The sequence below is a fragment of the Bos indicus genome, chromosome 18 (genome assembly GCF_029378745.1).
Source record: "Bos indicus isolate NIAB-ARS_2022 breed Sahiwal x Tharparkar chromosome 18, NIAB-ARS_B.indTharparkar_mat_pri_1.0, whole genome shotgun sequence".
NCBI classification, from domain to species: domain Eukaryota; kingdom Metazoa; phylum Chordata; class Mammalia; order Artiodactyla; family Bovidae; genus Bos; species Bos indicus.
Genome location: NC_091777.1, coordinates 38,531,248 through 38,555,286, shown reverse-complemented (window position 1 = coordinate 38,555,286; position 24,039 = coordinate 38,531,248). Strand labels below are relative to the sequence as shown.

The window sequence follows — 24,039 nt, the reverse complement described above, 5'->3', positions numbered from 1 at the left end:
GATGGCACACTGGGGATGTATGTGTGTGAGGGGGATTTATGTAGGGAGCAAGCAGTTCTAGGGAACTGTTGGGCATATAGCATTTGGGGAAAGCTGTAGCCCTGGGAAGGGTCCGTCACCAAGAACAAAGTAATTCCTGTAGACTGAAGGTTTGTGTGTGTCCCCCACCCCCACTCACCACCAGGTCCATTTGTTAAAACCTAATCCCCAATGTGGCGATGTTAGAAGATGGGGCCTTTGGGAGGTGACAGATCATAAAACTATAGTCCTCATGAATGGGATTAGAGTCCTCATGAAATAGATCTTGAAGACCTCACTTCCCCCTTCTGTCATGTGAGAACACAGTGAGAACAGGGTCAGCTATGAATGGGAAAGTGGGCCTAACTGGCCCCTGAACCTGCTAGCACCTTGATCTGAGACTTTCCAGCCTCCAGATCTGAGACAAATAAATTCCTATTGTTTATAAGCCACTCTGTCTATGGTATTTGTGTTATATTAATAGCAGCCTGAGCAGAACCCAAGGGCTGACCCCTAGAACCAATGCACCTTGGAATTCATTCGGGACAAGGAATCTTGGACAAGGAATCATTTCAGAACAGTGTTGTTGTAACTGAGCCACTATATCTTGGGTCCTGAACTTGGCTTAATTCTGATCTCCCTGGAAGATAGAGCTTGAGGCTGTGCTTTCTCCTTTGGTCAGGATGAAGGTCTTAGGGAGTCCAGGATGAGGACCTGGGAGACCCAGAGGCAGGGAAGAAGCTGACAGAAAGCCCAAGGAGGAGGTATATCCTCTAAAAGCCCTAGAACTCAGAGAGGGAGCCATCAGTGGGATGCATGGGCCAGAAAGTCTTCAGGGAGAAGTTGAGCTGGGCATTGAACCAGACATAGCTATTAACTCTCACCTCTATGCTTCCTCCCTCAGAGGTCATTGACATTCAAAATGAAAAGAATATTGGAGCACTAAGGGATTATGAGATTCCTTTTGAATCAACTCAGGAAGATTAAATTATTTTTTATATTGCCTAGTTTCATGTATTTATATTTGAATTCTCTGAAAACTGGTACTCCATGTGGGATAGTTCTAAGAAGATTTGACTAATCACAACATCCCAACCCATGGTCATGATCATAATGGAAAACAGGGTTTACTAGATAAACATGCTTCTAGGATTACAAAATTGGTGGCATTAAAGCCAAATGGTTCAAAAATAAAAGTAATTCTGTACATCAGATTGCTGCCTGTTTCTTGCCTTGTAAGAAATACATATATATATATATATATACATATATATGTATACCGTGTGTTATTTTTTTCTTCTTCTGCTTATAAAAGATATGTGACCATTGTGAAACATTTGGAAAATATAAAAAACACAAAGAAGAAAATATAAAAAAACTGCAATACCTCTGTTCACAGTTACAATTTTAGTGTATAAAAATAGATGGTTTATATATGACTATATGTTTTATTTTTGAAATTGAATTTTTAAATAGATTTTGAAACAAAATCGGGATCTCCTATCTATACTATTTTTAAACTTTAAAAAGTCACTTATTAATACATTGTATATACTTTTCATGTCTTTATCACTTCACATGGCTTCACAGGACACCATTATATGGACAAACTATGTCTTATTTTAATACAACCCCCTTGTTGGGTATTTAGGTTGTTTTACATTCTCTTATGCACAACTCAGTGATGAACCCTTTTTTTTTTTTTTCACATCTCTGTTTCCCAGAAGCTTCTCACATCGTTTTCTTCTATTTCTATAACACTTCTATTTCTATAAGCCCTGCAGTCATCACCACTGGTCATAATTATTTTCCAAAGATGAACAAGATACTTACCAGGTGTGAATAATCTCTCCTCATGTGAGTGTCATATACTAAGACCAATAATACAGAATGGCATGCTGAAAATACTCGGGTTTAAAGTGTGACTTTCCATCATAACGTAAGAAAATGCAAAATAGAAAGTGGATTTAGCAGCACAATATGTATATAAAATACTCAGAAAACTTTCTTGTTCAAGTCAATCGCATACTGAGCTTCTACTGATAGATTGCTTCTCGGCGGTTCTATCAGATTTCTTGACGTGGAACTTTCCCAGGACAGAGTCAAGAACAGCAGGCTGACCTCACCTTAGCGAGACAAGCCAAGTCAAATAAGCAGGATTCCTAAAGTGCTGTTTCTAAGTACCCTGAGCCGTATCTCTAGGTGTGGCCTGTGCAGAAACAAGAGCTTGTGTACAGAACCGTGGCCAACAGAGTCTTATTTACAGGAAAAACTGGACTCCATGTTGGCAGACTGACGAAAGGCTACACCAACCACCTAGAATTGTTTGCCTTTTACGAGGTCTCTCAGGTGTCTTGCTTGACATAAGCCTGTGTGTGGAAGCTGAAATGTTTCAACCAAATGGACAAAAGCAGCAAGGCACAGAAAACTGTCAAAAGATCAGGAAGGTGAGTTGCTTCACATGAGCATGGCTACCTACTACTTTCAGAACCTTCTACTTGAAAAGTGAATAGTAGAGTGGCTGAATTGTAGAATTCTCAAACAATAGATAGCTCTTAAAGGTAGAGACATCTCTTAAAGGTAGCGATATCTCTTAAAAGCTTAATCTGGCTTTCCTAAACTTCAGTCATTTGACTACTATCTTCATGATTCTGTCCTATTCCTATACCACCTCCATTGCAACAGTATTTTTCTCTCTCAATGGACTTACAATTTTACTGAAAGAAATTTAGACTCATACTAAGAGATAATATACAGACTGGTTCCAAATAGGAAAAGGAGTACGTCAAGGCTGTATATTGTCACCCTGCCTATTTAACTTATATGCAGAGTACATCATGAGAAACGCTGGGCTGGAAGAAGCACAAGCTGGAATCAAGATTGCAGGGAGAAATATCAATAACGTCAGATACACAGATGACACCACCCTTATGGCAGGAAGTGAAGAGGAACTAAAAAGCCTCTTGATGAAAGTGAAAGAGGAGAGTGAAAAAGTTGGCTTAAAGCTCAACATTCAGAAAACGAAGATCATGGCATCTGGTCCCATCACTTCATGGCAAATAGATGGGGAAACAGTGGAAACAGTGGCAGACTTTATTTTTTGGGGCTCTAAAATCACTGCAGATGGTAATTGCAGCCATGAAATTAAAAGACGCTTACACCTTGGAAGGAAAGTTATGACCAACCTAAATAGCACATTCAAAAACAGAGACATTACTTTGCCAACAAGGGTCCATCTAGTCAAGGCTATGGTTTTTCCAGTGGTCATATATGGATGTGAGAGTTGGACTGTGAAGAAAGCTGAGCGGTGAAGAATTGATGCTTTTGAACTGTGGTGTTGGAGAAGATTCTTGAGAGTCCCTTGGACTGCAAGGAGATCCAACCAGTCCATTCTAAAGGAGATCAGTCCTGGGTGTTCTTTGGAAGGAATGATGCTAAGGCTGAACCTCCAATACTTTGGCCACCTCATGTGAAGAGCTGACTCATTGGAAACGATTGATGCTGAGAGGGATTGGGGGCAGGAGGAGAAGGGGACGACAGAGGATGAGATGGCTGGATGGCATCACCGACTTGATGGACATGAGTTTGAGTAAACCCCGGGAGTTGGTTATGGACAGGGAGGCCTGGCATGCTGCAATTCATGGGGTCGCAAAGAGTCAGACATGACTGAGCGACTGAACTGAACTGAAGAGATAATACGCATGAATCATGAGATTACATGCTTGTTATATTTTACAAGGACATAAATGTTAACTAGTATACCTCCAAACATGATCTTTTACATCACTGTGGCTATGTATCCTACACTTGAGGACATACAGGTTTAAGGAAACCTCTTTTAGGACAAATGTAGGAAGTGCAATTGTCTCTAACAGAGAGCAAATATTTGAGACTTGTTTTTCTGAAACCCTCATAGGTTATAAGTGAAGCCAGGTTTAGGAAGATTTAAATAAATTTCTAGAGGTCAGAGCCACAACAAGCTGTTCAATAAGAAGTATTAAAGATACTAACTTGACACTCTGATGTCAGACCCATTAACGCTGTGTCCTACATCATACAATCCTAGAACAAACAAAGTTAATATCAGCCCATGAGAATCTTTGTTCTGACCCAACAACAAATTCTTTGTCTCTGGGCTCACCTTTCCATTTATAGACCTCTTTAAGCAACGTTCACTTCACTAACTAGCTAAACGGACAGTCACTCTCCATGCCCTTCAGATGCCCTGCTGACTGATGCCATGCCCTCATGTGGCTCCAGGTAATAACCCACACCCTAGAGTACATGAGCAGTCCTGGCCCCACCCACTGAGTCATATTCTTCCTAAGAGTTTTTGTCCCCAAACGTCTTTATGGAAATTGTTTTTGTTCATGAAATTTGTAACTGAATAAAGTATAAAACAGAGATATATGCATGCAAAGAGAGTTGTTTCTATGACAGCTAAGTTAACTCTGTGAAAACATTCAGGTGAGTTGCTAAAAATTGCCCTATGGATAGGACAAGTATTAACTTAAGGATTCTGCACTCTGAGGGCCTCTTGGGTATCTAAATTCTCCCTTCAGAGTGGAAGCAGTATTCAAGCACTATGGTGGTGGCTCATGCAAAAGATGTATGTCGCTTTTAAGTTTAAAATGCTTAAAATACAAGTCAATACGCACACACACACATTTATGTTTTCCTGCTTTAGCAAAATTTAAAATTAATTGACCAACTTCTGTTCCACCAGAGCCTTCTTAAGGACATACTTGACAGCTATCTTCAGTGCTGGGCCAGAAATACTGTAAGTTGTATGTGTCTCGGCCTTGGGTCTGTCTCATGAGATGTGAACTCTCCAAGGACAGGGCCTCTATCCTAGCCATCTTTGCTGATTATATGGAGCTAAGGCCTTGCAGCTACTGATCAATATTCTTAGAACTGAATTACAGTGTCTTTGTTCTCATTAATTTGAATTCCTTCAAGTTGACTGTACTTCCCACCTTGATCCTGAGTCATTTTTCCTTATGGCCAAATAACTCAGTGTGTCTGGGATGAAAAAAGGCCTGTCATTGAGCTGTCCAATCTTCCAGGATTGGCTAGTAGGGGGAGAGCAGAGGAGGAGACTTCTGGCAGACTGAGCAAGACTGAGGTATGGCTTGGCCAATTAAGTTCTACATACTAAAATATTCCACGAATGCTATAGGATGGTGAAGTAATTCATCACATATATTTAAAGTTGAATTTACTGATATTTTATGGTATTGGATATTATTTCTATTAACATTTTATGCTGAAATTACAGAATGATTCGTGAGTACTGAATTTTTGATTGCTTTTACACTTGCTGGGACACTATTAAACTTGATTTACGTTAATAGCACTGTGAGAAGATATTAACAATGAAATTTCCAAAAGCACTTAGCATCTCATAATTGGAGTTAAATGACAAAAAAAATGAGGGGATAATAAAGTAAAGAGAGAAAAGGAGAGAGAAAGTTTTGACAATATTCTTTTTAACCTGTGGTTCTTAATAAGATTTTTGCAGGATTGTTTTAGGTTAGGAAAGAATCAAATCTCCAACCAAGAGAGATGATGCTGATTTATTAGAGAAGTTTTATATTATAGAACAAGACCTGGTTCCAGGTAGATAGTACAGAATTTGCTACTTCTGGGAGACAAAATTTTCTGGGAATTGGGAATTTCCCTGAATTGGGAGGGAATTTCAATTAACTACTTTTTCTTCTGTCTATGGTAACTAGAAGACAATCTAAAATTTTTAAATGAAAGACTTAATTTAGTATAGCTGCTGAAATGAGGAGAGGTAGACATTTGAAACAAGACATTTAAAGCCAAAACAATAATAATAATTATTATTATAACAAATTTCACTGAGCCCTCGTTATATGTAAGTTATATGCTAAGCAATTTAAATATGTAATATCATTTAATCTTGACAGCATTCCTATGCATTAGGCACCATTACCTCCACTTTACAGCTAAGGAAAGTGAGACTGAGAGAACTTAAATGACTTTAACAAGTGGTGGTGCCAGGATATGAACCCAGGAAGGCTGGCTCCTGAGCAGGTCCTTAACCACTGCACTCTTTTGAGCATGACTAAGTTATAAGTAGCTGGTTAATGTCAAAGCCACATTCATTGACTCTGGGTGCTTTTGCCATCATGGGCTTCTTCCTCCCTGAAAAATTATTCAAACTTCCACTTTCTACCCTGAATATTCATTGGAAGGACTGATGCTGAATCTGAAGTTCCAATACTTTGGCCACCTGATGCGAAGAGCTAACTCACTAGAAAAGATCCTTATGCTGGGCAAGATTGAGGGCAGGAGAAGAAGGGGGTGACAGAGGATGAGATGGTTGGATGGCATCATCAACTCAATGGACATGAGTTTGAGCAAACCCCAGGAGACAGTGAAGGACAGGGAAGGACTGGCGTGCTGCAGTCCATGGGGTTGCAAAGAGTTGGGCATGACTTAGCGACTGAACAATAGCAACTACTTTCTAATTGCATTGGCATAAAACCTAGTATATTAATATTATATGTTAAATTTTTTGACCAAAAGTTGATCTTTTTGATGATTTTAAAAGAAATTAAAAGACTTCCATGGCCTCCTCCTAGGTGCTGCATCTACTGGGTCATGCAGAGAAGGCAGCCTTGGTTAGCCTGACAAAAAAGCCATGACAAGAGCATGAACTCACTAGATATCATTTCTGATTACAATCAAGTCCAGAAGCTACAGTGATGAAACAAATGGAAAGGATCTGAGAAGAGGAACGAGGAGGTTTTCACATCTGTGATCTCTTGGAAGACACATGGCTTGGGTCCCTGCCTGTTCTTTGAGGATGGCAATTTCAGAACTGATGAGGTCTTTACGGGCTTTATCTTCATCAGTATACTATGGTTTAGTTTTTTAAAAATTAAGAGAAAAACAAATTTGGATCTTTAATGGATAATACTACCTATACAAGAACAGTATATGAGAGATGGCCAGTGTGGTCAGAGACATGATCAGCTGTTCGATTAGAATTCTGAACTGGGCTCCTACTTGGGAAGTGATTCCCTAGAAACACAGAGAAAAACCAGCCAACCACTGCAGCCCTCCCAGCAACAAACTGTAGTTTCTGTCCCAAACGCAAATGAAATTTATCCACTGACAATTTCCTCCAACCCAATAAGGCTTCCCTGGACCCGTTTTCTTCAGAGCTAATGGTAGGGGTCATTCTGAGAAGGTGTTGACTCTCAAGTATTGGTCCAATGTTGAATATACTCTGAACAAAACTAACCTATTTTTAGTTTCTAAAATGCTACTCAACTCCCAGTCTGTATACAAGAAAAATTCAAACATGCACTACCACATTACCATGTAAGGGTTTAGTATCTGTTTTTCTTTCTGATAAAAGTAATCTCAAGTTACTATCAGTTGAACTGGATCACTTGCATGAGGTTGGTCAGTGGTCGATTTAACAACCTGCATGAGATTTACCTGCAGACTTTATGTGAAATTCCCCTCTTTTAAAGCCATGGTTTAAAGGGAGTAGAAATGAATACTTATAGTAAGAAAAATGTACCACAAATCCAGGATAAAATATCTTCCCTGTAGTTTTTAACACATTTAAAGCCATACGATTTTACGGACTTACTTCCATAGCTGACAATACTCTTAAACTAGAGAACAGATAACCAAGTACACAGTGGGTATAGACTTCATTTGGAAATTGAATGTTATTTACCTTAAAAATGATTGAGAATGTGAATCTGGGATTCTGTTAAGATCATAGCTAACAAAAGGCACAAAGTAAAAAGGTAACTGATAAGCAAATGATATATGATTGAATGGCTAGATACATGAATAGATTAATGAATAGATAGAAAAACAGATAGATGGGTAATACAGACAAATGAATTAATAGAGACACAAATGGATAGACAAGTAGATGACAGATAATAGAAAGATATTCATAGATCAATACATGGTTAGAAAATGGATAGCTAGATGCACATGGATGAATAGATGACTGGGAAGCAGAATAAATAGTTGATATATAAATGAATATAGAGAGATGAATGGAGAGATAGATGCTAGAGATTGATGAATGTAAGGATAAATTTGGAATGAAATTGTAGATAGATGCAGGGGTACAATGATATCACAATTGTACCCAACTGGAATGGAATACCAATGAAGATAATGTCATTTCTCTCCATGGAGCTCTTTTAAATAGTTTAACTCTTTTGGGGGAAGTATACACTGGAGGCAGGAAATTAGTCAGTCTCTAAGAGCTCTGAAGTTTCATGATACATGTGTCAATCAATGATAGGAAGAAAATGCATGGGTGGGCCATAATTAAGCCACTTTTGAATCCTCCATAATACTCCCTTGGCCTTTTTGATACACACTAGAACAATGTGAGACCCACAGGAAGGAGGATGTGCAACGCAGCCTTCATGCATCATGTAGTGATACACAAAAGTCATCCTTTTTGCCTCTTCTTTAATTCTGATAATCACATACACTTTCACGGGTAGACCTACTCGGGAAGGCTTGGCGCTGTAATTAATCCATGTCACGGGAAGACGTACTATCGACAGAATTTAAGAGTGGGCTTGAGCCGCTGTGATGAGCAGGGGCACTTCGGCCTGTGTGATATAAATTCCTCTGCTAATTGGATTGCTGGAGCTAATCAGAAGCCAGAAAAGGAATTAAAAAAAAAAAAAAAAATCCGTGTTCCTCCTGAGGCTGCTGCTGGCTGATAAAGCGAATGGCTCCTTCCAGGACAGGGGTGCTGGAATTGAGTCCTCATGCAGAGGTCTCACTCTAGATAGCTATCTCAAAGGAGGCGCCACCCTTCTGTCGCCAGGGCAGGAGAAGACAGAACAGCGATAGAAAAGAGTAGGATGATCCGAGAGAGGTTTTACTACGAATCACAGAAACAGAGTGAGTGGGCGAGAGGTGAAAGGACCGGAAACCAAAGGGAAGGGGGGCCATCCAATGGCCTGAGAGAGCTAGAAGCTTTTCTGAAATAAGCTGCTGCTTCCTGGGACCCGAGAGCACACCTGCCATCCACTTGGGGGCATAACTTCAGGAGGCCTCATCTCTGTCTGCAGCCAGGACTCTGAGCATGCAGGAAGAAAGCCACCCAAAGCTTGCTATTTAGCTTAAGACTCTCTTGTACCCACTTTCCTGAAGGTGAAAAAGCCAAAGGGAGGATGCAAATTCCATTCAGTACTAGGGCAAATGCAGCTCTGGAGATGTGGTTGAGCTGCTCAAGCTGTAGGGAGGAGGGGAAAACAGACCAAGTTCTGAAACATCCCGTCTGCTGGAAACGCTCCATCTGTTCCCATTCTTTCTAAGCTTTGGATGAGGGCAGAGAAAGCAAATTTGCGTTCAATGTCCACCAAAGATAAATCGCTCATTCCAGTCGTTAAAGAGTGACATGTGTATACTATAGGCCACTGGTTAGACCTTGGTGGTCTTTATTTCTTCTTCGCTTTTCTAAGGCACTACCACTCCTCCACAGAGGAAAACATATTCCTAATATTTGGTTCCATCAAGTTGAATCCCCTGCAGTTATCTTTAAATTCCTCTTTTCGGCTCTCCTGTATTCTTTCGTCTCTGTGATTACCACTTCTTTGCCGGTATTTCTTCTGGAGCCCTCCACATATGCTAAATCCTTAGCCATGATGAGTAGGCAGCAAGCCCCTCTTGCACACAACAAAGACTTCTATTTTTTTTTTTTTTTATCTTTTGGGCGACACGATAAAAAATAACCCTGTATTTATGCAAATTGCAAAGTAGCGTGTGATAATGAAAACAAAACAGTGCTGGCCCGCAGCCAAGGCATGGCACTGACAGGGGCTCCCGACCATTTGGCTCTTGATTCTTCAGGGAAAGCAGCTGTAGAGAAAGGGGCATACACAACACCGGCGTCACCCGCGCACTCACACGCGCGCACCCTCGTTCGCACGCATTCCGGTACCGTCACCTCGGAGCCAGCCAGCCTTGGGATCCAAATCCAGTTCGGCTGCCTTCCGCCACCGGCACTCCAGTCGTCGTCCCCCACGAGCCTCCCTGCCCCCTGCTCCCGATTCCCTTTCAGGAATTTACAAACATTTTCCACAGATCAATATCTGTATTGATTATTCATTGTGAGGGAGTCGTGTGTCTTTGGTGATCCAGCTTGCAGAGGTAGCAGCCAAAGCCTGCGGCAGGGGAGAAAAAAACAACAGAAGGCGAGAGGGACCCAGCTCTTGCTGGGTCTGCGGCTGTCGACAACACAGAAAGGAAGAAAGAGGAAGAAGCTGGCAAACGAAGGAACGGATGAGGGTGGAGGAGAAAGAGGGAGCAACAGCAAGAAAAACCAAGCCATGGCTGCACATCTGGTCCCAGGGCTTGGCTGGGAGGAAACCCCCATCTTGGGTCTGCTGTTCCGTTCACGGTGCCCTGGGCTCCCTCTGCTTGGGGAGCCAGAAGTGACTCACAGTTTTGGTATCTCCTACGTAAGAGCTTTGGGGGGATTCCTTGGCTTGCTGACAGGAGAGGAAGAAAGCAGCAGCAGTGAGGTAAAACACGATTACTTCCAACTGCCTGGCGGAGGACACGCAGTCGCTTGGCTTGCCTGGAACAGCTTGCAGCTCTGTGATGGCACGCGGAGGGAGAATAATTAAAAAGGCCAGCATCACTTACTAAGTGAGTAAATACAAAGCCGTTCCAAACGTGCTCTCCAGCTAATGAGAAGCTGTAATTTCTTAGACTTCAAGGCAAAACAAGACAGTGATGGGGCTCAGTGGAGTGCGTGTTTGCGTGGAGATGGGGGGTGGGGGGTGGTGTTGGTGGTGGAGATAAATCGACTAATTGTTGGCCATGTTTAAAAAAGGGATTACTGGAAAAGACAGTGAAATGATGACAGGAAAACATCTTGGACCAGAGCCAAAAAAAAAAAAAAAAAAATCGAGGCAAATCAAGTCTGCAGCTTGGAGAAAACAACCATCGCTCCTGTCGGAAGCTCCCACAGGAACTGCCCGGTGTTCCTCAGCCGAAAGTGGAATATTGCGTGGGCACCAGGGGTCAGGACCAGGGTCCACCAGAGTAGCCAGAGGAAGGAACCATGGCATGCCAGATGACACGGTTATGTCACACTTTGAGAAAACAAAACAGAACATTAAAAACCAACCTTTCCTTGCCTTTTAACTGGAGCTCCTGCTTGCTCAGAATAGCTTCTGTCTATTCAAAGCAACCCCAAAATGTGCCTTCTGATAACAGGAGCTGCTGATTCTGTTTGTCTCCAGGAAACTGCTGCAATGCTACAGAAAAATGCTAGGAAGAGGAGGCTGAGGAAATTCAGTTTTCTGGTGTCTGGGCGCTAGGCAAACTGTGCCAGGTGACTTATCCTTGCCATTTGGACCGCCATGTGGGAGCGAGTTTGGGATTCCTCTTCCCTTGTCACCCAGCTGTGGCTTGGTGAGTCCAAAACCAACCAGGATGAAATACTCGTTTAACACCGAGTTCCAAACACACCATGACAAAGTGGGTACCCCAAGGAATAAAATGACCTGGTTCTTTCTTCTTTCTGGGTGTCCAGTTAACTGAGCTATCTGGTGCCCCTACAGATGAGTAGAGGTTTTTTTTTTGGTTTTTTTTTTTTCCCCGGTAAGGATTTCTGGGACTGGAAGGTCAACAGAAAGATGTGTTCCTTTTCACTGGGGATTTACTCTTCATATTGCTTCCTTATTTCAGATACCTCAGTACACTGCAAGTTTCCTGAGCAGGAGACATACATCCTGCAGAAGTGTGCCTTGGAGACTCAAAGGAGGAGAAATTAAGCCAGTTGTGGATGACTTGGATATCTTACACTGCATGTCTTCAGCATTCATAGAGACCTATGTCTGTAGGGTCTGTGTGTGTGTGTGTGTGTGTGTGTGTGTGTGTTTGCATGTGACATCATCATGTTGAGTGTGTGCTCACATGTGTATGGCTCTGTTGTCTGTGTGTCTTTAGAGAGGAAGGAAGAGAGTGAAGTCAGAGCAGACGGAATGTTGGGGCATTTATGTAATTCATGCAGAGACTGTTCAACGCTGCAAGGCAGACAGCCACCCATTCCTGGACTCTGCTGCTCTGGAGGGCCTGTCCGGACCTGATCTGAATGTTAAATGCAGGAGATGAAATTAGCATACTAACCAAGAATGTCAACCCCTCCCTGAAATCAGTAAATGGCCGTCTCCTCTCTTTCAAGCCGGCACCGCTACGCGCGCCAGCCACTTAACCATGTCCTCTGTCAGGTCCCTTTTTGTGTTTGTTTTTTTGTTTTTGTTTTTTGATGAAAGACTGGAAATTCATTAATGAGGAGGGAAGGAAGGGCTTCAAGGGGCTGTAATGAAAACAAATGATCCTCTTTAAATCTCATGTCGGCCAAAGCTGAGGTTGGCGGGGGGGGGTGGGTGTTGCTTTCTGTTTTGGGGCTGGAGAATAGGAAATTCCACAGACAACAGACCACTTGACAAGAGCCCAAGAATGCACTGCTTGGGAATTTCTTCTATGTCGCAAAGACCGGCCATGGCCAGTAAGTCTGTGTTAATAAAACTGAGAATGAGCTTTATCTTCTGAACTGTAAAGTGTGGTCTACCAGATGTCTTTGCATGCCGTCACAGGTCATCAAAGTTTCTTGACCTTGTTGAGGCTAGGACGAGCCTTCTGGAATCTTTTGGCTGCTTGCCTCAGCTTTTGAAGTAATACAAATTTTTCTTTGGGGCTATGCTTTTGGCCTTTCCCAAAGGAAGTTGTTGCTTTTATTTTAATCTCTATCATACAACTAAGTACACAAAGGAAAAGATTTAACTTCCACTACTGTAGAGCCCTGTATTAGGGCAGACAGAATGCTAAGAGCTAACAATCAGGTACTCCAGCCCAGGTATTGGGACTTCCTTTTTCTTTATTTTAGGCACTATTGTTAGAAACAAACTTCTCCCCTTCCGTTGTGTTATACTTGGTTTGACTTTAACCTAGGGGTCACACACTTTGAAATCTCCAGGGATCTGTGGGTACCAGCCTAAGGAGGCATGGGGTCACAAAGAATCAGACACAACTGAGTCACACACACATACACATCCACACACACAGGGCTTGGGATGACATGGAGACAGAGCCATTTGTTTTTATTTAGGGGAATAAAGGCCCTGCCTTGTGTTGCCTGATCTTCCAATGTTCCAAGAGGCAGTAGAAATTGGTATGTTTAAATATAAAAAAATATCAAATTTTAAATGTTGGCTGTTATTAGTGTTATTTTCTAAACAGTCTACAGATCAAATAAAGCACATCTGTCTGTGGGGACAGCCTGGGCCTACGGTGTGCTGGTTTGCAATCTTCATTTTAGTCTAAAATAGCTACCACAGGTGTTTTTTGTTAACTTTGTAGTCTTTTAAATGCCAAGTCTTTCTGAGAAATGTTTTAATTAAAAAATATAGATATTAGCAACTGCATGGCAAATATCATGGGAGTGTGTTTTGTTGGACTGAGAGAGAAGTGCTAATTTAAAACAATCAAGCGGGGAAGGAAATGGATATTTGGAGGGCCTGTTGGTCTGCTGGTCACTGGCACCTTAGCAGGCAGGGTCTAATGTCTTCATTATTTAAGGTAGTGATCACACAACAGAGATTTTTCACAAAGGTTGTAAGTGGGAGGATTAAATATTTAGAAAGAAATATGTTTGAATATTTTCATGTGTATCCCTTCCAATATTTAAGGTAGTGATTAGTCCTATTTTAACATTAAAAAAAATTAAAAACATTTCTCTTCTTATTTATCCACAGAACTCTTCATTGCAAGTAAAAAAAAAGATAGGAAAAAAAAAAGATAGACATCCCCAGAAAAGAGAGATCCTGCCTTTAGTTTGGAAGAAAGCTTTTCCACAGCATCTGAAATAACTTCAACCGGAAAAGGCACCTCAGCAAATGATGAAGGGCAGCAAGAGGGCCCATCTTCTCACACAATTGCACAGGGCTTTCCAATTTCCAGGGTGCTCTTCACACGTATTATCCTGTTTAATTCTCACCACAACCAGGCAAGATAGTTAGTATTTAGCTTATTTTATAGATGAGGATCCTAGGCTCAGAGAGGTGATGAAATTGCCTAGGGTTGAAAGCTAGCAAGAGGCATTCACGGGTCCTCTGAGTCTTAATCTGATTCCATTTTATTGTTTGTCATAGCTTCTCATAAAAAATCCTCTTCAGAAGCCCTGACCTGATGCATCCTGCATTGCTGATCCTCTATCGTCCCCCCACCTCACTTCTTCACTATGAGATTTACATCGTATAGTCTGTGTAATCTGTAGTCATGTGCAATTTGAAAATGTTCCCTGTGTCCTACCAGCAATTAAGAGCCACTGCTAAGTTCCAACTGGCAGTGGCAGGAACCCTCCTAAACTTTCCACTCCCTGCTATTTGCTCCTCTCTCCTTCTTTCTTGAAAATCTAGTTTAGCCAAAGGTTGGTCTACACATGCTGTGTCTTTACTTTATCCCCTTTTGCATCTCTACACAGAACACTGTTTTCATTTCTACTTCCCCATTTAACTGCTCAGGTCATTGCTTGCTGTTGTTGTGTAGTTGCTAAGTCATGTCCATCTCTTTTGTGACCTCATGGGCTATAGCCCACCAGGCTCCTCTGTCCATGGGATTTCCCAGGCAAGAATACTGGAGTGGGTTGCCATTTCCTTCTCCAGGGGATCTTCCTGGATCAGCGATTGAACCCACGTCTTCTGCCCTGCAGTCAGATTCTTTACCATAGAGCCACTAGGGAAGCTCAGGTCATTAACGCCCAATTAAACAGTGCTTTTCTTCCTGGCATGGTTGGATTCCACAGACCATTCAGACCATTCAGAAGAGTGGCACTCTTCTCCTCTGTCATTTCTGACTCTATTCTATGTTAGATTTCTTCCTTCATTTATGGCTGCATTACCTCAGACTTGACTTTCTTTTTAATCCCTTAAATATTAGTGCTCCCAAAGAGTGCTTCTGTGGCTCTCTTCTGTACACACTTAGCTTTGTGCAAATGTAAACCCAATAGTTATCTATGAACTGATCATCAAATTATCACTCCCAGCCCAAACCAGTCTCCTGAAGTCAGCCCCAGATATTGAGCTGTCTATTGACCTCTCCTTGGACTGGTCCTTGGTACCTCCAACTGAGTACACCCTGAATTGCACTCATTGTCATTTCTGAATCTATTCTACCTCTGCATCCCTTTCCCCTGTTTCCTCCCATTGCCAACTGCCATTTAGGTGGTTCTCTCAGTTCTACTTTCCTAATTGCTATCTAAACCTGCTCCTTCACTACCTTCCTACTGCTCCTCTCTAGGCTTATTTCCTCCGTGGCTTTTCTAACACACAGTGCATTCTCTGTTCTACTTCTAAGTGACCTAGAGAAGGTGCAGATGGGATTATTTTGCTTGCCTCTGTGAAATCCAACAGTGGATTCCACTTTCCTAGCTTAGCCTTCAAGCGTCCTCATGCTCTGGGTCTTGCATCTCCCAGCCTTCTCTCTTGAACCTCTTCCATCTCCTGCTCTGGGCTCTATGGCATGGGTTTCCCACCTCCAGGATCTAATTAATGTCTGATGATCTGAGGTGGCACTGATGTAATAATAATAGAAGTAAAGTACACAATAACTGTAATGTGTTTGAATCATTCCGAAAACATCTCCTCCCTCTCTGGTCTGTGGAAAAACTGTCTTCCACGAAACCAGCCCCTGGTGTCAAAAACATTGGGGACCACTATTAGGTCAGTCAACAGTCTTAGCTCTTTCACACCTCTAGGGTGTTACAGAATGTTCCTGCCTCCTAGAATGTTCAACTCTACTTCTTACACTTTTTCTTCTTCACTTCTAAGATTCTGTTCCAGGAAGAGGCATTACCAACCCCCTCCCCCCGCCATAAGTCTCCCATTTTGGGTCTGTGCTGCCACAAGTCCCCCACCTGCCTCCATCTCTCATGGCATTTACCCCAGTTTTACAATGGTCAGTTTCTCTTATTTGACTGTGAGACGCTTAAAGGCAGAAACTCTGTCCTTTATTCCTGTGTTCCCAACACAGGTCCTGGCATACATTGCGTACTTAATAAATTAATATTACTATTTTTGTGCTCAGTATCATAAATAATATATTTTTTAGCTGTAAGATTATAGGTCCCCAAAATAATCAAACTGAGGGAAATACAGCAACCATTTCCCATAGTGAAAAAAGGATTTCCTATGGTGCAATTCTCACTTACATCAGCTTTTTGACTTTTGTCAGGTGAGAAATGAACACTGGGGTGGTCTTTAGGTGTTTGCGGATGTGGTAGAAACTTTGGAGTTAATTAGAAGCTCTGGCCAAAGCTGAACTTCCTTTGCGGAGTTCCTGGGAGGAAACACTAAATTAACAGTTCAAGGTTACTATTAGAAAAATAGCCCGTTTCCCTTAGGCTACACCTCCAAGAGCTTGTTCTCTTCCCTGCCATTTCTGAGATGTTTCCACGTTTCTTCTAGAGCTGGCTGCATCTGTCCTCTTAACCCTGGTCTTTCCATCCAAAGTAATCCCAAGTAGCCCCGAGGTCAGAGACTGCTAAATGCTCCTTTTGCATATCTTCCTGCAGCAGCAGGTTCTGGAGCACTCAATTAATACTAAATTGAATAGTGAGAAAAAAAAAATTCCACACCATAAAAGAAGGAATGAGGATGGTTTTGTAAGTCCCGATCTCCCATGAGGCAGAAAATAGCATAAAATCACTAGTACCACAGCCTCCTGGTAGTCCCAAGAAAGATCTTAAGACATCATTAGGAATTCCTAAATTTGAAAAGACAATTGGTTCTTATTATTCTTGGTGTTTATGTTCTATAAAGTCACCAGAGACTTTGAATTAGCAAAAACTGAACCATGGCTCCTAACCATGGGTTAGGTTCCTTTGAGCCTCTGATCACAGAATTTTTGTCAACTGACCAATACGTAACTTTGTTTTATGTGTGTTATTGTTTAAAGATACATTATTTAATATATATTGTTAAATTATTAGCATTGAACTCATGGCCAGTAGCACTGGAACTCACACCTGATTGAAGCTTATCTAGTACATATGGTTTCTCTGTACATCACAGCCTTTTTGAGTTTAAGAATACAAGACAGCATGTCAGCATTCTGCTTGGGAACCACTTAACAGTGAACCAAAAGCACAATAAGTGAAAAACAGGATATTGGATAGTGAAGAGAAAGCCAGGTTATAGTATGAGAGTTGAAACAAGACAGAATGTTGCCTCATTCCACCTTAGCTGGGATGTGCATTTAGATGACTCAAAACTGTTTGCTTCCACCAATGACTATGAAAACACTGCAAGTATTGATTTACGATTTACAAAAAATTTAAGTGACTAGGTGATTTTGCAAATACAGGGTCTGCAAATAAAGAGGATTGACTGTACTAGTAGAATATATTTATGAATCAGTAGAGCTTTTGCTTCCGAACAGATTAGGATTTCCAAACAGATTAGGATGACCTTGTTCACAGCACAAGTCTGACTTTGGAGTCCGTCCTTTACTTTGTACAAAACTTCTTTCTGGCAAAAGATCACTTTCGCTTTCTTGGAACCCTTCACATAAGTAAATGCTACTTGCTACAAGGTGTCTGCTTGTTGGGGTTGGGGTGGTGAATTTTTCTCAGAGGAATAAAACTGGTTTGCTGTGACAAGATGCGAAGGCTGGGAGATCGTTTAGACTCTGTTGCCAGCTAGGAGAAGTCTCCCACTGCCTCCCCAAAGTTTATGATTCAAAAGTGGCCTCAGCAAAATGCCAATGGACTCATGTTAGGCATCTTTGCCTTTATGAAGAGGACTTTACATGATGGTCTTATAAAACTATTCTTTCAAACTAAATCTTGGCCTCTTTGGGTCATATCTTCACTTAACGTTTCATACTGCAAGTAGCTGCTTTGAAATTAGTTTTTGCTGATTTCTTATTGATCCCCAACTTGGTGCAAAGAATGGATGCAGAACTCTAGGCTAAAACAATGCCACTCTTTCACACATGCCAAAGACACAGTCACACATGCATTTAAGAAGTCAGGAAAGAGGGTAAATCAGGAATTCAGAGTATAAACAGAAGAGACGCATGGCACAACTTCAGATAATGGGAGTGTTAGAAGACGACTCTGGAATGTCTTACTATGTCTTACTACACATAAGATATCTCTTCTAGAACTTCCTTCTACAGTGATCAACTGTCTCCCATCCCTACTTTTATCACCCCAACAGTCCAGAAACCAGTGCTCTGTGGGTTACTATCTTTTTTGGCAGGAAGACTCAGTGCTTGCTGAGAATTAGTCAAGTAGTCTATTTTAGAGCAGGAATTCTTGAGCATGATTTCTCCTTTTTTTTTTTGGTTACAAATATAAATAGCTATCAAGAAATAATACTTGCTGCATGTTAGTGTAAGACAAAGCAAAAAGAATCAGAGAAACTACAGAGGAAGGCTCTTTTCAGAAAGGATCAATTATTTCTACAGTTCTATGTAGTCATTTGCAAGCCACTCCCTTGGAAAAGCCCATAGGGATATGTTGCTGGATATATAACCCCCAAAGATTATAACTGATCATGCAATGAGGGGACAAGAGAACTGTGCTGGATAAACTGTATAGGTTGGCTAATTTCCACCAAGTCTGTCTTACTGAGTGGGGGCTCAAAGTGGGCTATTCCAGGAGCCACCAACCTTTCCATTGGTGTGGGGTGGGAAGTGAGACAGGGCAGTCCTGGGGAAGTCCTTGCAGAATGGGTGGTACTGTGAAGGGTGGGGATTTGGTGGCATTCAGGCAAGAAATCGTATCCAGTAGGACAGTGGCAACAGTAAGACAAGGTATGACATGGGCATGAGTTTAAAGGGGAAGCTGGGGAAGAGTGTGGAGTGTGTGGTCAAATGAGACAGGGCTTCGCTACTGTTGAGTTCAGCTCAAGGAGCTGGGTGCCCCAAATAGCTACAGAAACACCATGCTGGAGCCACAAATCACAGCTCAGGCTGGGCCCACCTCTGCTCAGTTGAGTTGGATTACACAAACAGGTAGCAAGATTTGGAAGTGCTGAAGCAGGCCTGGTGAGAATTGGTGGATCCTCACCTATTTCATCACCTAAGAGAAAAATCTTTGCTAAAAATTGCTGATACTTATCCTTGAGCCAATAATAACATTTCTCAGTGGGTACAGGAAGGTTCATGGGGCAGATCCTCCTATTTCTCCATGGCTGTGTCCCATTCAGTCTTATTCCTCACCCATTTTTGTTCCCATTCGAGTCATATCCAATTGAACTGATGAGCCACAAAAGCTGATATAAGAGGCAACTTCATCAGAAGATCCTCCTTGCGAAAGATCTGGAACTGTATTTAATCTGCCAAGGTAATAGGTTTAAGTAAAACACAGCTGACATATCCAGCCCACTAAGCTATTATATTTGCATTTTATATTGAACATGCCTGTAATATTCTCTTTGGTGGATGGAACTGACATTTCCATATGATGGTAAATGCTAAATTGTGAATAGCTTTCATCAGGGTTCTGCTTCAGCAATTCCATCACTGTACAGGCACAGAGAAAGATCACAACGGATACATAGAGGCATCTAACACAATGTGCTTTTTGGGTACAGTCTGTTCTGTGGCTTAATTTGGATTTTTGCAACATCTCAGTCATTCAGAATGCAACTATTTAGCAACGACCTTACTTATCTAGAATTAGTTAAGAAGAAAAACCCCTTATCTAGAATTAGTTAAGAAGAAAAACCCTTTAAAAGCCAGAAAAGTTGCTGCTGAAGTGATAGGAATGGCAGTTCAAGATGTCAGAGTCCCTTCAGCACTCAGTCTCAGTTAGACGTGAAGCCCCTGACTCAAGTAGCAGGTTGGGATGCTATGCCGATAACCAGGAGTCCTTAGAGGTTAACTGCATCAGACAAGGCTTCCCTCCCTTGAAAGAAAGGGTTATGGGAAAGGCTGGGAGTTCTTAAGACCATTTTGCAGTGTGGGTCACTCAAGAAGGCTACATTAGGTGTGTGGGCCACTATGGGGATTGGGAAGCAGTACCATTGTTCCTAATAAAAGTTGGTGCTTCTAGATCTGGGATTCTTCTCGGTTTCTGGGGACTCCCCCCTATTCAGCTGCCTCTTCCTTAGAGGGTGTGTGAGAATATCTGAATTGACTAAAAAGTGAAGGAGCCCAAAGAATACAGGAAACGTTGCCTGTCATACAACCAGAGTTTTACAATTAAAGAGTAGAATCCATGGGATTCCCGCACTTCTGTGATGGAGAGCTGTGAAAAGATGTGCTGGAAATATTTTAGAGTGGCAGGTGAGGACTGGATGCTGCCAGCAGGGCCCCATTTTCAGGTCACCTTACTTCTGGGGACTCCATGGACCACCGAGGACCAGCTCTCTCTTTGAATTTCACAACTCTGGGGCTTGGAATTGAAACAAATGTCAGGCTCCTAAGTCAGAGATGAATCTGTATTCTTAAACAGGATCTCCCCATTAGGTTAGAGCTGTGAGCACAGGGCTGAGGACAAGAAGGGAATACATGCATTGGGAATACAGAATCAGGGCTGCCTTGGTCCATATGGAGCAAGCTGGGTCCTGCCACCCACTGAGCTCTGACGTGCATAGGGTGTGGGGGTGAGCAGGCTTTAGGAAGCGGCTTGATGATGACTTTTTGGAAGGTGGGTGGTCTTTCCCACCCAAGTGGATCTCTTAATTAATCCTTACTTACTGTTTTTTTAATTAAATTTATTTTATTGAAGTATAGTTGATTTACAATGTTATATTAATTATACTTACTATTAATACTACCTTATTTATGTAAGAGAGTGAGGGTGAGACCAAGTGAGAAAGAAAGAGACAGAATGAATGAGCAACTGGGCCATAACAACATCTTTCCTTTTAAATGCTTGTATCTTAAAACAACTCTAAATATCCTTCAGGCATGACATTCTAAAATTAAGCAGCAGTTTGAGGGAAAGTTTTCCTCTCTTAAAATTTGCAACTAACTTCAGTTCCTAGATAATTAAGTTGTATACAAACTAGTAATTCTAAGATAGTTCCCTTGTTCTTGACTGGTTTGAGATACTGAGAGTTATAGATGTCTTCATGATACAATAGTTAGCGTTTTCAGAGGGGAAGATACATCCTTTATACTAAATATATGCATATTTGCTTCAAGTATTCTAGGCACAAAGTGTGTGTGTGTGTGCGTGTATATTTAATATATGTGTGCATGTATGTGTGTTTGTGCATGTATGCATACTATGTATTTGATGTATCTGTGTGTTTACTTGTATGCATGGCGTGTGTGTGTGTGTGTTTCCTGGGTCGAGGGAGGCTGTAATTGGTGTCATTACTCCAGGCATTAGAATGAAGCATCTGCTTTTCTAGACAAAGATGTTGCATTCCATCCTTATGTTGAAATTATATTTTTTAAATTGAAAAAAAACCCACATTTCCATTCCAGAAGACTGAGTAGGATGATACTTTAAAAATAATTCAGCCATTTAAATTTAAGACCCTGGAGAAAGTCGCCTCCATGGTCCAAATCTATTCTCTGGCCCAGAGCCCAAAGCTTTTTCATTAGATTGAGAATTGGATACAATTTCATTCACTTTAAGCTTTTGCTGCTCAGAATTTTGTTCTTCAGAGACAAGCTAACAAGTGTCGATGGCCATGTTGGCCTCAATAATAGGTCTCCTTTCTTTGAATGATCTATTTCAGTTGCATTATGACTGTTTACAGGCGGCCTTGTGCTTACAGACGCATTTTCAGTGAACATATGAAGAATGCTGATGCTTATTCTATGTGGCTTTGCCTCTACAGTTCGTAGTTTGTTTGGAGAAAAAGTTCTTGTTTCTTTCAAGCCATTTGCTAAAGAGAAGCTATGTAAAGAATCGTCTTCTGTACTTGCTCCTCTTACTACTATCCATCTATGCTAAGTTTACCTATTACTAATATCCATCTATATACTAAGTGTAAGTTTCAAAAATTAAGGAAAATTTTATCGTGGTCTTTTAAATTAATAGTCCTGACATATCAATAAGAAAAAGATAGATAATCCACAGAAAAATGGGCAAAAGACTTGACTAGACACTCCACAAAAAAAGAAACTGAAATGATAAATCAATGTTCAAATTCACTAGAATTAAGGAAATGCAAATTAAAACCACAAGGAGAGAAACTTCCATAGCCCCTGACTTGGCAAATTTTGAAGTCTGACAACAATAAGTGTTAGCATGGGTATAACAGAATGATGGAACACACACACACACGTCTGGTGGGCATGTTAAGAACTACCTTGGAAAACGGTTTTGCATTAATTAGTAAAGCTGAAAAGATGCACATCTCTAATCCAGCAAATCTCTTTCCATAACTTAAAGCAGTGGTCCTCAGTGTGGTGCCAGCATCATCTGGGAATTTGTTAGGAGTGTGAACTCTCAAATCCCACCTCACTGCAGCTGAGTCAGGCACTCTGAGGGTGGGGTCCTGCCATCTGTGAGCCCCCTGGGTGCTGGTGATGAGTCTTCAAGTAGAAGGGCCACCTGAGGGAATACGTGAGCCCCAGGTACAGAACACATGAGAATGATGTTCACAGCAGCAACTATGTATCTATCCACAAGGCTTTTTTTGCATTCTCTTTGGGCAGTGAAATATTACAATGTAATGAAAATAAAATGAAGATGCCAACAAACAAACCCTGAAGAAAAGCAAGGAAATGATCACCATAAAATCCCAGGAAATGTTGACCTCTATTGAAGAAGGAGGCTATGATTAAGAAGGAATTCACAATGGGGTCTGGTGCTTCTGAGGGGCTGGCAATGTCCCATGTTTTGACGTGGGAGATTATTTACATACTTTATGATTCTACTTTAAATTGTGTATATGTACTCTTCCAAATATGCATTACATTTTACAATAAAAACAAGTTATTACAGCTATCAAAGCTTTTCAGTGCTGATACATCAAATCAAGTTGAATCAAATTAATAGCCTCTCTATCTCATAAGTCTGCTTACTTCTCCTTCCCACTATAAAAAGCTATCTGTTCTATCACTACTTTTTCTTGCTGGACATGGCCCCCGGCAGTGGAAGCTCAGAGTCCTAACCACTGGACTGCCAGGGAATTCCCTATCACTACTTTTGTTCTGATTTACTTATTGTTTCCTGTCTTCCAAATGGGGAAACGTCATTAGGGACAGACCCTAAGATGATCATTTTCATCAGCTGGAGTCACTAACCTTTCCTTTCCCTGAATATGTGGAAGAGTTCAAAAGCCACTAGAAAACTGAACAAGTTCGCAGTGAGTGGGACTGAAGCCTCCATGAGACCCAAGGATTTGCTGTCACGTATGAGGGACTTTGTTGTTTATGCGCCGCCTCTTTAGTGACTGTTGTTAGACTGCATTAGCCCAGGGTTAGGTGAGAAAAAACAACACATCAGTTCTTTTAAACATCATAACGAGAATACAGGAGCTAGCTGGCTTATATTCAGTGTTTAAAGCAGAACATAGTTTTCCAACAATTTTGAAGCTAATTTTCTTTTCTTTTATCTAAGATAAAAGTACTTTGTCCACAAGTCTGTGGTGAGTGCACTGATGACCACTGACTCATTCGGGCAGGATATCATTCTTTCATTAATGGTAATGGAGAGTTCAGTATGGATGCATAAAAAACAGCTGCTTATCATAATATGATGTAGCAAGCAAGGTGCTTGTATACAGTAAGTACTTAATGAACACTAAGCTGACATAAGCAGCTCTATCATATGGAAATATATCTCTGAAACAAAAATATTCTTATAAATTGTTATACATTTTAGCTGTCTAACTTTTTTGGTGTGTATATTTATTAGCTTTTTTATTATATAAAAATATATGTACTATAAAATTTGCCATTTTAATCCTTTTAAGTGTATAATTCAGAGGCTTTAGTTACATTCACAATGTTGTACAACCATCTAGGTAAACAGTTTTAACTCTCATTTCAATATCTTTGGGCTTC

General features: G+C 41.2%; 4 long non-coding RNA genes across 5 annotated transcripts in view; 3 read left to right on the top strand and 1 right to left on the bottom strand.

The window, feature by feature from the left end:
- The window catches only part of LOC139177355 (uncharacterized), a 526,558-nt gene that overhangs the window by 103,778 nt on the left and 398,741 nt on the right, over window positions 1-24,039 (bottom strand). The window lies entirely within an intron of this gene.
- Window positions 1-24,039, top strand: part of LOC139177354 (uncharacterized) — a 117,596-nt gene that overhangs the window by 29,840 nt on the left and 63,717 nt on the right. The gene's annotated exons all lie outside the window — the stretch shown is intronic.
- LOC139177091 (uncharacterized) lies at window positions 1,785-8,133 on the top strand. Its single transcript, XR_011561514.1, has 3 exons — window positions 1,785-2,465; window positions 4,745-4,798; window positions 6,630-8,133. It is a non-coding gene; the product is annotated as an uncharacterized lncRNA (long non-coding RNA).
- On the top strand, window positions 9,804-12,604 carry LOC139177090 (uncharacterized). 2 transcript variants are annotated; one of them, XR_011561513.1, is made up of 3 exons: window positions 9,804-10,698; window positions 11,298-11,469; window positions 11,746-12,604. It is a non-coding gene; the product is annotated as an uncharacterized lncRNA (long non-coding RNA). The 2 variants fall into 2 exon arrangements; XR_011561512.1 differs by having other exon boundaries at window positions 11,298-12,604.